General features: G+C 49.6%; 1 long non-coding RNA gene across 1 annotated transcript; it reads right to left on the bottom strand.

The window, feature by feature from the left end:
- Positions 1-12,314: 12,314 nt before the first annotated feature.
- On the bottom strand, positions 12,315-16,127 carry LOC135306827 (uncharacterized). Its single transcript, XR_010367586.1, has 3 exons — positions 15,996-16,127; positions 15,747-15,894; positions 12,315-15,635 (listed from the first exon to the last, which is right to left on the bottom strand). It is a non-coding gene; the product is annotated as an uncharacterized LOC135306827 (long non-coding RNA).
- Positions 16,128-16,429: the final 302 nt, after the last annotated feature.

Below are 16,429 nucleotides of genomic sequence, written 5' to 3'. Positions count from 1 at the left end.
GCCTGGTTTGGATGTGATTTGTCCCACTGTGGTGTTTGGAGGTGTTTTTACTAACAGAATGGGACTGCTGGGACATATTCCTTGAGCTTTTATTGCAGCATCAGCCTCATTACATAGTTGAGACAATAGAAAGATGGCAAAAGCTCACGTACAACCAGCAACAGCTGAAGATTTCTTTATTACAGAGAATTTAAAAAACTTTCTAACCAGTAACATGTTGCCAAAGCTTACAGACAGTTGTTCTAGCCAATTACTAAAAGTACACGTATACCTGCTCACACGATGCTTGCTTGTCTTCTTTATATTAAAAATACTTCATTATTAAGCTTAAAACATTCTACTATCTTACTAAGCATATTTTTCTGCAGTCTGAAGGTCTATCTTAGCTAAGCCTAAAACTCAAGCTATTGTTTCATGTCCTTACTTACTGTACTATTGTAATTTTTCTATTTTCATATTTGCAGCTGCTTCTAGTTCTGAGTTCTCTGTTCTTTCGATTTTTAAGACCTGCTTTCCCTAACTTTATAAAAATCTTACCTTTACTATTTCTCACACACCATTTGCTGCTGCTGGCAGCTCTCAGGGTGGAGTGGCAGCAGGCTCAGTGCTGGGTGCTCACCCTGGGAGTGGTGCCTGCGAATAAACACTGGGCTGGAAGCAGCTGGGCTGCCGGCACCCCAAACCCTTCTCGTTCCCCGGAGTGGGTGTCAGGGTCAGGGATGCGAGCAGCGCTGCGGGCTCTGCCGCTCCGTGCTCGCTGCCTGCCTGTTGCAGCCGGCAGACGGGAGGTGGCAGTGCCTCTTCTCCGGTGGGAGCAACAGCAGAGCCAGGGAAAACACCTCTGCCGCGGCATTCATCCCTTGGGAATGGCGCTGGACAGGCGACGGCTGTGCTGCAGTCACGGACTGCCGTCCCTGTCAGTGCCCTCGGTGCTTTTCCCTTCCATAACCTGAATTTTGGGAATCCCACAATCCCAGCAGCAAGGAATGGTTCCTTGGCTGCAGCTCCACATTTGCTCCTCTGATTTATTTATTCTCTTCTGTAGAGATATAACAGAGTTTGTTTTTTAGCCATTAAAGTGTTTTTTAATAAAAGCAATAAGTGATCGTGTCTGGTTGCTGGCAGTGCTTCTATTAAAAACCTGGGAATGGGATTGATATGGGTTGTCCTGCCCTTGCAGGGAGCCACAAAAAAGGGAAAAAGAATACTGTGAAGGTGACAATTTATGGAGTTTATTCTAGTATCTTTCAGAGTACCTTACATGAGAGAGGGGGCTGTCCTATATTTTGCTGAAATTTAATGGTAAAGAGCCTCAAGCTTTCCAGGACCAGACCAAGGGCTCCCAGTAATTTTTCTGGTTACAGTTACCTGCATGACCCTATGCTGAAATTGTTTTGCAGCTCACAGCTTTTCTTCCAGCTTTTTCCACTGATAGCTGGTACAGTTGTTGGTGACAGATGTGACCAAAAATCAGGTTTATTTGTGCTTCCTGGGTATTTAACACTGCTTGGAAACGACAGCCTGAAGCTAAACTTCCTCAGGCACTAATTTTGGCTTTGGTGCTCTTTGCAAGTGGCCATTTGGCAAAACACTTCCCACCCCTGTTTTTGGGTGTGTGAGCCTGGCCCAGCTGAGCTCTGTGTGCAGAGGAAGGGCTTTCATGGCACTTGTTAGGTGCTGAAGTAAGCCAGGCTGATACTGCAGCTACTGTGTGATAAATATCACCAAATGCTAGCAGCTCTCTCCTCTGGCTGATTGTGAATGAGGAAATCATCACTGCTATTTTTTTCTCTCTCTCTCTCTGCTTTATTTTAAGGGGATTTTTAATAGCGAGCTCTGCTGGAGGTTTTGTTGCTGCGGTTGTTTTTAGGCAATTTTACATCAAACCACAGTGGGTCTGTGCCAGATTCTGTGAGATTTTTGCATGCATAAATGTAACTGTTGCAGTAGCAGAGTGCTGCCGAACAAGTTGTTCTCATCTAACTGTGTATAAATATGCTGTTAGATATTTGTGTGTTTGTTGCTGCTCTGCTCCAGTGGATGCCCTTTAGTCAGGAAATCCTCTGGCCCTTGGCTTTCTCTGGGCTCTTGACCATGGGCAGCTGCCCACTGATCCCAGCAGGGCTGCTCAAACGCCTCAAGTGAAGCACCTTGCTCACTAACAGGCTGAGCCCTATGAATGTCTAAGAGCTTCTTAAGAAGTTTCTATTTTAAAATAACCTCACGTGTGTGGCATAAGGAAAAGCAGCAAATGAAAGCAGGAAGTCTGTGAGCTCTGACTGGAGTGCCCTGGTGTTTGACACAAGGTGGGTGAGCACAGCTGCTCTCTCTGGGGTGCTTGGTGTGTCCTCAAACACTGCCCTGGGCCATCCAGCCTGCAGTTCTTTGGGAACTGCTGCTGCCTTTGGAGATGGATTGAAGCAGGGTGCAAATGCAAGGCAGTCTATTCAAGCTGTGATCTGCAGCCAGACAGAAGGGGTTGTGAGGCTGCACTGTGAAAGGAAGTGGTTAAAAATACTCTGAAAATGATAGATCTTAAATTATTTTAACTCTAGTCAGTACCTAGCACAGGGGAGAGGAAGAAGGTGAGAATTACTCATATCAACACTGTGGGTAAAAGCAGAATATGTCTGAAAAAATAGACCTTGTGCTGGCCAGCCTAGACCTGTGTTGTGGTCCTGCAAATTCTCTGAAAACTTTTCAAGTCCAACCTTCAAAGAGGTTGAAAAAATCAAATTTGGGCTCAGAGCTCTGATGTGTTCATGCTGTGAAGTGGCTTGTAGTAATCAATTGCCCTGGCTTCACCTTAGTAATTAGATTATCAGAGCAAGTGATTAGATGGACTCTTGAAAATATTTAAGGGCTTCACCCCTCTGGAGAAGGGATCTTCACCCATGAGGTAAAATGAGAAATCAGAACGAGCTGCTGTCAGCTTCTCATGGGCTCAACATGAGGGGTGACAGAGGCTGCTGACAGCCAGACCTGTGATGCCCTTTCCCTTGTCCCTTCCCCTTGCCATGTCTGCTTTGACCCAGGGCTGGCTCAAACCCCTGGGGGTGGCTGGCACAGGGAGAGCACTGTTCCACAGTGAGGTCTTTGCCTGCCCACCTGCTCCCAAAGCTGTCCAGGCAGCTCCTGGTGCACTGCAGGTGATGGCTCAGCCTTTTGAGGCAAACAAGGATATTTGTTTTCCCTGGCAATGCTGCTCTGTGAGCTGCACAGAAGTCTGGGGTGGTTGCACAGCTCCCACATCCCCTGTGCTGTGCAGCCAGAGTGCCTTGAGCGAGGCAGGACAGCTGGCAGTGAAACCCATCCACAGCTCCAGATAAAACCTCCCCCAGCATCCACAGCCCCTTGTTTTGCTTGGCTTTAATCAGGTATTTCTGGGATCTAGAAAGATCCAGCTGGTGCCAAGCAGGTGTTTTCCATCAGCAAGGACTGGCAGAGGAAAGCCTCTGCTGCATAAACCAACCTGCTGAAGAGAGCAGCCATCAATCTGGGTACCTCTGACCTTGGACACTGTGCTTGGGAGCCCTCGTGGTCTTTCTTGGGCTGTCCAGCCCCAAAACCAAGTGCATCAAGGTCTCCTGCAGCAGACTACCATACAGACACTTCAAAAATACAGGCACACCTCTAAACCACCAAACACAGGGTGGGTGGAGTCACCTTTGCTCCTCAGGCAGGTGAAGCCCTTGGAAAAAAGATTTGGCAGTAGGCCTGAAGCACAAGGCTTGCAGATTGCTTTTTTTTGTTTACCTCAATTATGTCAAACTATTTCCCTCACTCAGAATTTCCTTGCAGTTTTCCAAGGCTGCTTGTTGATGCTGAAAGATCAGTCAACTATTTCAAAGTGATTTGACCTTGCTTGGGCTGGTGACAGAGCCCAGACCTCGCAGGTAGTGGTCACCTTGTAATGCCAGAGCCACTGTGGCGTGTCTCTCATTAAAGACAATGTTCAGGCAACCACAAGCAATGCCAGGGCACAGTGGCAAGTGAGCTCCCTCCCATCACACTGAAGAGAGTGTGATTTAGCTTCCCTTGGCTTTGGTGGCAGCTGAAACAATAGAAATGTCCCCAAAGGCCAGGACTTGCAATCCAAGGGATTCTCTAGGGAGCAATAAATGGAGGTACTTACGTTTCATTAATTGTGTATCAGAGCAAACACTGGAAAAACACCAACCAACCAAAGCAGTGAGTTTGCCACTGACTGCTGGGGAGAGGCCTCTGCCAAGACAGCAGCCTTGGATCGGAGAGCAAGGAAGTGAAGCCCTTCCAGAGGATGATTCAGAGCAGGCTCACAGGCTCCTGCACTGATGCCCTGTCACCACTGTGCTGAGGAGGCATGGAGCAGTAGCTCCTGTCTGGCCACCATCCTCTGTGTGGATGCCTTGGGGCTGGTGAGGAGCCTTCCCCAGACACCACTGCCAGAGAGGTCAGCTGGGGCTCTGACCCCTCATATCACAGAATCACAGGATCATTTGATTGGAAAGGACTTTAAAAGCCATCTATTCCCAAGCCCACTGCCGTGGGGACACCTTCCACTAGACCAGGCTGTTCCAAGCCACATCCAGCCTGGGCTTGAACACTTCCATGGATAGGGCATCCACAACTTCTCTGCTCAATTTGTGCCAGTGCCTCCCCAACCTCACAGTAAAGAATCCCTTCCTAATATCTAACAAAACCTGCTCTCTTTCAGTGTGAAGCCATTCCCCCTTGTCCTATCCCTACAAACATTTATAAGAAGCCTTTATCTCTCTTGTAGCCCCATTAGGTACTGGAAAGTGCTCCAAGTTCTCCCTGGAGTCTTCCCTTATCCAGGCTGAGCAATCCCTACTTTCTCCACCTGTTTTCATAGCAGGGTCCTCCAGCCCTCTGAGTATCTTTGTTGTTCTCCTCTGAACTTTCTCCAACAGGTCCTTATCCTTCTTCTGCTGGTCCCCAGAAGTGCATGCAGCATTCCAGGTGGGGTCTCACCAGAGTGGAGCAGAGGGGCCTGCTGGCCACTCTCCTTTAGATGCAGCCCAGGATATGATTGGCTTCTGGGCTGCCAGCACACGCTGCCAGCTCATGCTGAGCTTCTCATCCACCAGAACCCCCAAGTCCTTCTCCTCAGGGATGCTGCTTGTCCCCAGAAAAGGTCTATGATCAACATAGAGGGGAGAGGAAGGAAACTGACTAGCTGGTTAAAGACTGAGGGATGTGGAGAGAGAAGAAATGTTTTTTTAGAAAGGCTATACTGGCACAAGAGCAAACCCTAGTTGCTTTTGGAGTGTCATGGCTTTCCTTCTCCTCCGCAGAATGAGCTCAGGGGGCTGCATGCCCAGATCCGGAGTGCAGCTGACAGCATGATCTTAACTTCTCTTTGTTCAACCCTGGGGCATCCAAACATGCACTTCTGAGTGGCTACATGTGAAACAGAAAATTCTCTCTTTGGAAATGTGGCACAGGAATGGCTTGCACAACTGTATTTACTTTGGAGATTCCTTTTGGGAAGCCTGTTCTGGTCTGTGTGTCAGCTCACAGCCCCATCAGTTTTCCCTTTCCCTCCTTCCTCTCCCTGCTTCTGAGGGTGCCTGTGTGGGATCCAGGGACCCCAGCCCTGTCCAGACCTCACTCAACTTCCCGACTCCTGACACTGTGTTTCCTCCAAGGAGCAGGACCCAGCAATGCAGGACCATCCCTGGGCAGAGAGCAGAGAAATAGAAATGCATGGGCAGGGGGAGAGGAAAGGAAGATGCAGATTCTAATTTTTGATGGGTTTAGAGAAGAAAGAGGTTGTTTTGGTGAAAGCTGATTGCTTTGTTTTTGTTTTACAAATGGCACAGGCAAGAAATATAATTGGTAATATATAGGAAAACACAACTCTCAACTGGCAAAACATAAATGTATGATTTGATTGTCAGCTCATACAAGGGCAAATTGTGTTATAACAGTACTGGGAATAAAAAAATGTGAGGGTTTACATGAATTCAACAAGAGCTCTGCACAACTGTTTTAGGTACCTGTGTTGCTGGAGATACCTTTGAAGCAGAACTACCAGGAATAAGGAATGACTTTGCTAAACAGCCCAGGGGAAAAATATAATCCTAAACTCATTCTGTTGGGACAATGTGCATCCAGGACAGGACAAGCAAAATGTGACCACTCAAAAGTACCTAGATATCCTCCCAAATTCCTCTGAAAATTCTTTGCACAGCTGCTGACAAAGGTCTGAAAATGAGTGATGCCAAGCATATGCATCTATCATGATGGGTAACAATTGCATCATCCTTTCCTGATGATCCTATTTTCCTGTCCTATCCCTTTGCTGTCCCATATGAAGGTTAGAGCAGAAGCACTTGACTACCAGGAGTGTTGGGTTTTGCCTGTGCAGAACAAATTCTTCCTGATCCTTGCAGGCATCTTCTAGGCACTGCTGTCATAATGAAAACTTTTCATGTAGTACAGTTAGAACTTTTTCAAGTGCTGATACATGAAAAAGAAAGGAGCAGAGGAGTGTGCTGGCATTGTGAACGGGCAAGGGGGGATTGCAAAGCCAGTCCTCTGCAGTTTGGGCTCGCAGGGCGAGCGCGAGGTGCGCGGAAGGGGAAGCGGCGAGTGCAGCTATCGGGTGTCCGTGTCTGCAGAGATGCCCTGACTGCAAGGCCAAGAAAATCAAACTTGCAGCCAAGAAAAACACCATTAAAGTGATGCAATGACATAAGCTGAGCGCCGCTCGTGGAATCCAAATTACACGCAGAACAATCAAGAAGGAAAACAGCGACGACATTCGCTTGTGTAACAGGGGTGTCGACCTCCCGGCTCAGGCAAGGGCACAAGTGCAGGCACAAGTAAAACCAGAATTAAGAAGAGGGACTTGACCTTACTGAAAGCATCAACCAGGCCTTTCCATTAGGGGTAATACTGCAGTAACCATGAAGACTTCACGTTCAGGTTTATACATTTTAAACTGGTTAGTTTAAGATTCGCCACATTTAAAAACCCTACTAGGACAGACCTGCCTGATGAGGAGGGCAAGGCAAGAAAGCTGCAGCTCAGCACCAGAACATGGCCTCTTGCTCAAATAAAAAGCTGGATAATGAAATGCTTAACATTTTTCTTAAAAAAGAAGAAATACACTTTACCAATGGATCTTTGAGATCTGTGTCAGGAGGGATTGTACCTGTAAGATAAATCCTGGTGGTTGCACTGCAGGTAGCACACGGGTGTGGGGTATGTTCTCTAGATTTCTGCTCCATGTCTTTTAAATGCTCTGAAAATGCTGTGATGCCAACACTGTGTATACTGGCAATGCAGTCAAGTTGTAGAATAGCCATGAGAAAATGCAAATGTAAATCCACACAAAAATAAAAGCGTTCTGGCTCATACCCAACACTAAATTATGCTGAGATGAAGTGAATAAAAACTTCTCCATCAGGGAGTAAAAGGCATTTTATTCACTCATCACCTTTACTGATGAGTAGCATTTATTGTTCATGCTTCACAGCTTCATCTCTGTTTTGGACTTTAACATAAGCAACATGATCCCACACCTGATAAGTGAGAGAGAGGAAATAGATGTACAACACAAGGTGTTCCCATCAAAATCTCAGTTCCTCTTAATGCACAGAGAACCTACAGGACACAGTGTTGCTCAAAACCAAACATCCTACTCAAGAAGCCCTCAAATTGGGAAGAAGAGGTCATCTGGTGCCTTTAAACACAGCCTTCAGTTACCACATCCTCAGGATCTCCTGGTGGCCGCTGTCCTCACCCTCAGAGGGTGGGATGCAGCTGCAGGTCATTTGTGGGCGTTTGTGGTGGACCCCAGACTGCACTCACAGCCTCACCCCACACCCAGACAGCTCTGCAGGGAGCTTTCAGGGGAGCCTCCCCACAGGCTCAGACCCCAGACAAGCCACTTCCCACCCTGCCCTCCTCTTCCCCCTAAAATGCCTCTTTACTGGCAGCTTTAGGGCCTAGGTCAGTGAGTGAGAAAGGAGCAGCACCCAGAGTCACCAAGCTACGAAAGTCCCCAAGAACAAAAGATTAATTTGAATGTCCTGGCTTGGCGCGGCCTTGGCCGTTAGCTGCAGGAAGTGTTCATCAGTTGTGCGGAGGAGGAAGCACCTGGAAATCACAGAATTAATTTGATCTGAAGAGATTGCTTTCTGGAAAAAAACATTACTCAAGATTGCAGGGGCAGGGATGGGACAAGGACACGTGGTATGCTGGATGCCAGGCTGGTGACATCAGCTGAACCAGGAAACTGAACCAGGCGTTTCCTCGAGCCAAAGGCCCAGGTCAGCTTGGCACCAGGCTGGGCTGTGCCTGCCTGGCAGGGCTGACACGAGCAGGGAGCCATCACCTCCCCACAGCCCTGCCTCCACGGGCGTGAGGTCAGAAACAACCAGAAAAAAAGGAGAAGGTCTGGAAGGGAAGTTCAGAGCGTCTCCACGGATGGGGATCCCAAGTGAAGGCCAGGTCCCATGGGAGATGCAAGCCTTCTCTCCACAGCCTACATGTAAGCTCAGAGCTTGCTCTGCATTTGACATCAAGCCTTGCTGCTCACTGCTGTCACTGCAGAGTGAGAGCCAAGCCACAAGGTGACAGCTGCAGTGACAGCAGTGACCAGCCAGGGTGGAGCCGGGGTGTGCAGTGCCCTGGGTGTTGTGCAGAGGCGTTTGGAGGTGGCAGCAGACCCTGCTGTGTCCCTCTCACTTCACAACTGCTCTTAAAAACACTGAGTTTCTGTACCCTTTATCCTGAACTCCACTCTCCACGCTGAAGACACCGACCCTGACCCCCTTTAAAGGGGATGTATCCCACCCCTTTTGCTAAATTTGATTGACTCCTCACAGCCAAAATGCCCACCTGGTCTCATAGCTCACAATTAAGATGTTTGCAGAGGCAACAGCAGTGCAGCAGATGCTGGAGAGAGCTGCAGCCTACCTACTGTGGCCAATATGCTCCTCATTTGAGGTGCCACTGAGCTGGGAGCTAAAAGTACTCTTAATGTGCAAGAATCCTTCTGTAGATGATACTGCTGGCTTGGAAGAGAAAGTTAATTTGAACTTTTCTGTCTCCACAAAACAAGAGGCTATGTTTTGTTGTGTGACAAGCAGACACAGGACTTCACAATGCCTTGGTGTCATCTCTGCTCACTCTGCCCCACCCATGCTGAAGTGCAAAGCCAGGACAGGGTCTGACTTGTTCTCAGTGCAGAGGATCCCAGGAACAGCAGATTTTGGGAAATCAGAGCCAAGGGACTTGTCTAAAGGGGGTTAAGGGCATGTGTCTCACTCATGATTTCAATGATGCTAAGACAGGTTAGTGGCCAAGTACCACACTAGGTCAGGAAAGCAGGTTTGATTTCCCATTGCAAAGTGGGAAAACACTGCAGACCACCAAGCTTCACTTTTGGTGGGGTTGAATGCAGAATTGCTCCTCCCAGCCCTTGTTTTGGCACCACAGTGTGCCCAAGCAGTGTCACATTCCTGCAGGGAAGCAGTCAGTGCTGCACCTGCAGTGGAGTTAAACAGACTTAGCACAAAGCCAAACATCATGTGTGTGGCTGCCTCCCCTGTGCTCGGGGTGCCTATAAATAGGCTGTGCATGAATTCTCACAAAGGGTGGCAGGCCTTTGGGTCGTGGCCTGTCAGGCTGCTGTAACTCAGTTGTACTTCCTGGCTCTCCCTTTCCTTGAGTGAGGAGCTGCCTCAGTCCATGGCTGCCAGGGGGAAAGGCCTGTTGTTGCAAGTCTGAGGTGTGTCAGAAAAAGGAAATGTGAGGAAAATCCCTCAGCTTATCCACAAGGCCAATTTCACCTGGCAAACTCTCATTGTTTGGAGCATCACCTCTGTGCTGGAATGGGCAGGGGAGGCAGAGGCAATGGAAGGACACCAGAGCAGGGCTGAGACCACCCTTTCTCCTCTCTCCCCAGGCTGTGGTCCCAGAAGGGTTGAGAACATTGCACCCATCATGTACCTGGTGATGGGGGCCCAGAGAAGGGCAGTGCCAAGATGGGAAAGTGTCTTTTCCCATTTGGCACAGCTCAGAGCATGGTGCAGGATGCAAAGGGGGTTGGTGAGCACAGGGAGCCTCTCAAGCTGCTCCAACCTGAAGATCTGCCTCTCTCTCAGAGCAGTAGCATTTTGTAAAATGCAGACAATTCTTGAAGTGACCCCACAGGCATTTTCAGTTAAGTGGTCTTAAGTTTTGAGGCAGCTGGACAGTTATTGGGATAAGTGTATGATAAAAGCCTTCCCGCCCCCATCCCTCCCACGCCTACATTTGGATCCCATGATTTCTTCCTTGTTTGAAATGATTCAGCAGTAGACTCTCAGATAGTCTCCATCTGGTTAAAAATAGTTACTTGCCTCATATGGCTTTAGCATGGTACTGTCAACTCTAAAATGTTCCACCTTCCAAAAAAGTAGAGTGAAAAATGAAAGTGAGCTTTCACACATCATTACTCTCGGCAGTTAGACCTCCAGAGCTCATTCCAAACCCATCAAAGGAGGAGAGGCGAGCTGGGAGGGTGGGCAGGCAAGATGCTCCTGTTACTGCAGGTCCTTGTGAGGCTCTGCCCTCTGCACACCAGCAACCAGGAAGATGGTTTGCTCATTTCCCAAAACAAAACACCAGCTTATTTTCAAGAAACATTTATTTGTCGGAGCTCTGGAATGTAAGAAGAGTTTAGTCATCGCAGCTGGACGTCTCCTGATGTCAGGTGGGGGTCAGTCAGCCAGTTCCCTGCTCCAGCAGGGAACCAGTACAGCCCAGCTGGCTGAGGGACATTCCACAGCCACCCCATAATGCTGAGGCAGGAGACCATGAGAGCCAGAAGTCCATCAGCCATCTCACAGCTCTTCTCTGCAAGCTTGGGGGTCGGTGATGGGCTGGCAGAGCGTGGCCAGCTGTGCTGAGCTGCATGTGCTCTGGGGACAAAATGGGTCACCTGGTGGCAATAGTGGACAAATGGTGCAGGTGGGCCATTTCACTTGGCTCTCTGGGCTGTTGGAGTCTTGAGTGTGTTTACATTCAGGCCCAGCTGCTGGAGGGTGTGTGCTGGGATCCTTCTGCCACAGGGGTGTCACAGGGAGGGGACACTGAGGCACTGCAGAGTGTGTCAGGTCCAGCCCAGGAGGGGACAGGCAGAACCTCTGCAGTGCCCTCAGCCAGCTCCTGCTGCTCCCACCAGGGAGGGAAGCATGGCACAGAGGGAAAGGCTGAGCTGCAGGCTGCCCCATGCCCCTGCACAGAGGTGGGACAGCAGCAGCAGCTGTTGTGTTCATCCTGGCTTCTCCCTTTGCTGAGCAGTAAACAGGCTTGGTGGTATCCACCTGCTCCCAGGGCTGAAGAGCTTCACAGAAGCCAGAGGAGGTACAGAGGCATCCACTGCTTTTCCCAGCACACTTCACATCATCAGAAGCTGACTCTAGAGGCTGTATGACAAATTGCTGGTTAATACCCACATTAATTCATTTTTTCCCTCAGTTACTTTTGCTGTTGCTGCAGAACCATTCTCTGCTCGTTTCCTCAAGGTGATATGCTAAATCCTGCTCCCTGGACCATGGCACTCAGCTCTTGCTGGAATGTGATCAAGCTGCAGGTGTGGGCTGAGGGAATCACAGGGAATCTGCACTGCTGAGCACCACGGCCACATCCTGGCCAGCTCCAGTGGGGCAGGATTTGACCCCAGGCTCAGACATCCCACAAAGAGCTGAGTGAGCCAAGTGCTGCAGCCTGGCCATGGGTGCTCTGAGCACCAGCCCTGTCCCAGGCAGCGCTCTCAGGGGCTGCTGCTGTGTGTGAGCTCCTGAAATACCTGTCACACTGCCTCATCATGGTCACTCCATCCTAAGCCTTCACTCTTGACAATGCAAGGGATGAGTCTAGAAAGTAATTACTGCTACAGAAAGGGAGAGTTTTGAAGAAGAGCAGAAAGGGACCAAGATTCCTCATTTTGGATGCCTGCTTGTGTGCCAGACCGCAGCTGTGTTTATGGGAAGAGATATTTTCACATGCCAATAATTTTCATGCACACCAGGCCTTGTGTAATTTTTTCTTTCCATTTACAATATTATGTATTTTATATGATAAACTTGAAGTGAGGCTTTCGTGCATGAATGATACAGTTTCTATAATATTTTTTCATATGCAGAGACATTTTGTTTTGATCTCATGGGGCATGAGTCAACTCCTATTTCAAAGCCACTGGAGTCCTTCCAGTGACTTTCCCAGAGCCTGGCTGACTGGGAAGATGAAGCCTGATGCATTGTAGGTGCATGTCAGCATGCACTGTCGAGGCTCAGGGCAGCTTGGTAGAGCAGCTCAAACATAAAAGGCTCAATCAAGAAACTGTGTCAATGGCATTCAGTGAGCTTGGTGCAAAACCAGTCTCTGCCCCAGAAAAGCACATGCTGCAACATCACGAGCCCCTTGGAGGAGCTGGCAGCAGTGAGAGCTCAGAACTGCAAGATCCACAAAGTGCCCATCCAGAAAAGGTGCCCTCAAGGCTGCAGGATCGGGGTCAGCTACAGAACTCATCTGAGTGGGACAAACACGACCCTGGGTTTCCTGGATTGCCCAGCCAGGCTCTGCACCCCCACAAATGCAGCAGCCCTCTGACCTGACCTGGCTGCTCGTGAGTGCTGCCTGCAGGGAGACACTGCAGGTGACACTGCATGGTGGCAGTGCATGGTGACACTGCACAGTGATACTGCAAGGTGGCACTGCAGGTGACACTGCACGGTGGCAGTGCATGGTGACACTCCATGGTGACACTGTACAGTGACACTGCAAGGTGGCACTGCAGGTGACAGTGCATGGTGACACTGCACCGTGCAAATGCATGGTGACACTGCAGGGTGGCTCTGCAGGGTGGCACTGCAGGTCACAGTGCATGGTGACGCTGCATGGCAGAGCCGAGGCCACACACTGCCACCATCTCCCTGGAGAGCCCTGAACATGCAGGGGTGTTTCCCATGAAGACTTTCCAGACTCCCTGTGCAAGCGTGGGATCCCACACAAACTCAGCCATGTGCCCATCCCATACACATGAATTGTATTCCCCTTTCTATGGACTGATGGAAGAATCATTTTGGTTTTTGGCAGGAGCAAGTTTCAATGGGGAAATAACAGGTTCCCCAATTCAGCAAAATGTTAGCGATTTGCCTCAGCTCAGAAAGATGACCCTGTTCTGTGGGGTCAGCAAGGAAGAGAAACAGGCTCTGGAAGACATAAAATGAGCGAGAAACAGGTCAGGTGCCCAAAGCTACTGAGTAAGCATCCTCCCTGCTCACAGGGCTTGCATGTGAAGCTGTCAGCGACACAGGGCTGGCCAGAGGGCTTTGTGCCATGCACACAGGGCTCCTGCCAGGCAGCGAGTGGCACCGTGCAGAGGGGCTGAGGAGCACTCCCCAAGGAGGGGCCAGCAGGTGGTAGCCTCTGCCTGGCTCTGCTGCCAGCCCTGGCAGGGCCCTGGGGCTGTGCCCTGTCCTCCACCACCGGCCCTGCTGAGGAAACCCCACGTGGTTTGGAAATTAAGTGAAGTACTTTATGTTTATGAAACAACTGCTAAGAGTTTGAAAAGGGGACTAGCGGTGTTTGCACACAAGCTGGACAGACTCTAACACGGTGCATGCTCTGTTGTGTCAACTCCTGCACCTGCATAAGATATTTTAAAATATCCCTGAGAAATGAGGGAGCCAAAAAACTGGGTCCAGTCAGCCCTGCCTGTGCTCCCACTAGAGCCACACTGAACATTTTTGCTAATAGAGCTGAGGGATGCTGTGGAAAATCTGCTCTCCAAGGAGCCTTTGCTCCTGTCTGAAGTTAAGGCTGGCCAAAAGCAGGGTGTGGAGCTGCAGGGGAGCAGGTGCTGGAGCAGCATGGGTGCAGAGCTGACGGGGTGCTCCTCCAGAGGAGGGGAGACCTTGGGGGGAGCCCAAGTGTGGCAGCACTGCAGCCCACTTCTGGCACAGGGAAGCACAGCTCAGCTAACACCACCTTCATCCCCTCTCAGGCAAGGAGGAGGCTTGGCTGAAGAAGAGTGAAGTTGAAGCACATTTTCTTGTGCTTTCCCAAATTACCAGAGTTACCAATGTGCTTCTCATTGTGTGTTTCCTATGCCAGAGGGTGCCTGAACCCCTTCTTAGAAATACAGGGTCTCTTTTTTGTACCACCTGCAGAAGGTCCAGCCTGGCCTGTGTTTGCTTGTAGAGTGACACCAGGATCGAGTCCATAGAAGGTTGTTGACCTGGGAAGAGAGAGCTTCTAGAATTTAAGGGCTGGGCAATTTCTTGGAAACTGCCTTATCAGCACAACTGCAAGCTGGAGCTTTAACAGCCCTGCACGTCCCTGGTTCCTCCTCCTGCAGTTCAGTGTCTACATGCTGTACACATATGTTTATTTTGCAGTTTTCCATTTAAAATAGCCTTGGGCCCAGATTGGCACAGAACCATGAAGCCAGGATCAATTGCTGTGCTGATACTGAAATCAGGGCTCAGGGAAGTCCTGGAGCAAACCAGCAGCGGGGAGCAGTTGTTTGTGCACAGAGGCTGTGAAGGCTGATTCCAAGAACCTCACGTGCTCTTCCTCCGTGGTGGAGAGGGGAATCATAGGGGGGGTCAGAGGTTGTTATCAGCAGGGCAAAAGGTGGTGAAATGGGAGCAGAGAGGCATTGGCTTTGCATGGCAAGGACAGTCACCAGGGTGCAGGCTGGTCTAAGAGCAGTGGAGCTGGGCTGGGAGGGGATTGATGAGTGCAGCACACCAGGGATTTAAAACAAAACCTGGCAATACATTTAGGTCTGCTGGAGGCATGAGCCTGCACTTACAGCTTCAGGCAGAGAAGTTTCACAGGGTCAGGGCAGGCTGGGTCACTGTGAGTCCCCAGGGCGTCTGTAGTGCCTCAAACCTTCCTGGCTAGAGAAAATCTGGCAGCTCAAACAGAGCTACCACCCCTCATCCTCCCCCAGCTCCTGCTAGGATTTGGGACAATGCAGAGCTGGGCAGTCTCCATCCCACACTGTCTGGGATTCTGGGGAAGGCATCTTCCTGGGAGAGCTGTAGAGAGCAGCAGCTTTCCATCTGGGATTCAGCCCTCATCCCTGAGGAGGTCTGAGTGAGAGCCTGGGGAGCAGCCAGCCCAGCCCACCTGGCTGCCCCCAGCAGGACAGGCCGCTCTGCAGAGCCAGCACCTCCCTGGGAAACAAATGTCACCAGAGCCCCAGGCACGCAGCACCAAAACCTTCACCTCCTGAGTCGCTGCTGTGATAATCCTGTTTGCTCTGTCTTAGTGACTGGAGAGAACCATAACCAGGAAAAACAGCAGGATTATCCCCCAGCACCTGTTCCCACTGAAAGTATTATCACAGCTGGCTGCATCAGCGGTGTCCCCTGGGTATCTCCATGAAAGCAGCCTGAGTGACATGGCAGCCCACCAGAAGAAGACCTCTCTCCCCTTCTGCATGCCCCTTTCCTAGGTATATTCAGCTCCTGCAAGCTCCTCACAGACAAAGGCCAGCCCACATAGATACGAGTGTCAGGGTTTTCATGTCTGCAGAGCACAGGCTTGCTCTCCAAATAGCTTCATCTCTTGTTTGTCTGTCAGGGAGGCAGTGTGAGAAGTATGGGCTGTAAACTGCAGGGCTAAGAAGACAGACAGCAGCTTTAAAACACTTTAAAAACAAGCTTTTTTTTCCTGCTCAACATTCTATCCCTGTGTTTTTGTTGTTCCAGCACAGTATCTGACCCACTCACCTCACAATATGGTAGGGCTCTGTTGTGCTGCCTTTACACCAACAATACAATGGTAGCTGATGTCAGAGCTATTTACTGCAGAATGAAAATGATTGATTGCAGAAAGAGACATCTTCCTCAGAGCTGTTTGCATGGGGAAGCAGGAAAACTGGAGAGGAGCCAGAAAAATGTTGAAGGGACTCAGCTCATCGGTGGATGCAACAGGAATTCAACCCTCCTGTAGATGGAGGACTTGTGTTTCAAACTCACCTTCCAGACATGAAACCTACCCCCTGTGCCCTCTTGGCTCTCCTGTGGGGTCACCTGAGATACCAAGATTTGCTCAATCGCTGTGAAATTGCCAGTGGGCTTTGCAGCAGTGCCCTGAGGGCTGGTTCTGCCTCAGAGAGGTGCTGCAGCTGCCCCAAGGCCTCTGTTAAATGAGCTGACACCTCTTTCCATTGGTCAAGGAAAATCCTTCCATCTCTTAAGCAGAGGCCTTGGAGAATAAATTACCACAGATACAATTTTTTTTTTCTATAATGGAATGTAACATTAAACTAAACACTGGAACATGGAGAAAAACAAAGCAAAAAAACCCACAGGAATTATCCTTAGCTTCTAATGATTTTTGCCAAACACTGCTGAAGTTAGGTTTTATAGAAAAAAAAAGTATTTATCATATCTGTCAACACTGGAAAGCT

Source organism: Passer domesticus, chromosome 8 (assembly GCF_036417665.1).
Source record: "Passer domesticus isolate bPasDom1 chromosome 8, bPasDom1.hap1, whole genome shotgun sequence".
In the NCBI taxonomy this organism is placed as follows: domain Eukaryota; kingdom Metazoa; phylum Chordata; class Aves; order Passeriformes; family Passeridae; genus Passer; species Passer domesticus.
Note: the sequence above shows the minus strand (reverse complement) of the source record. Positions and strands in the feature narration are given on the sequence as shown.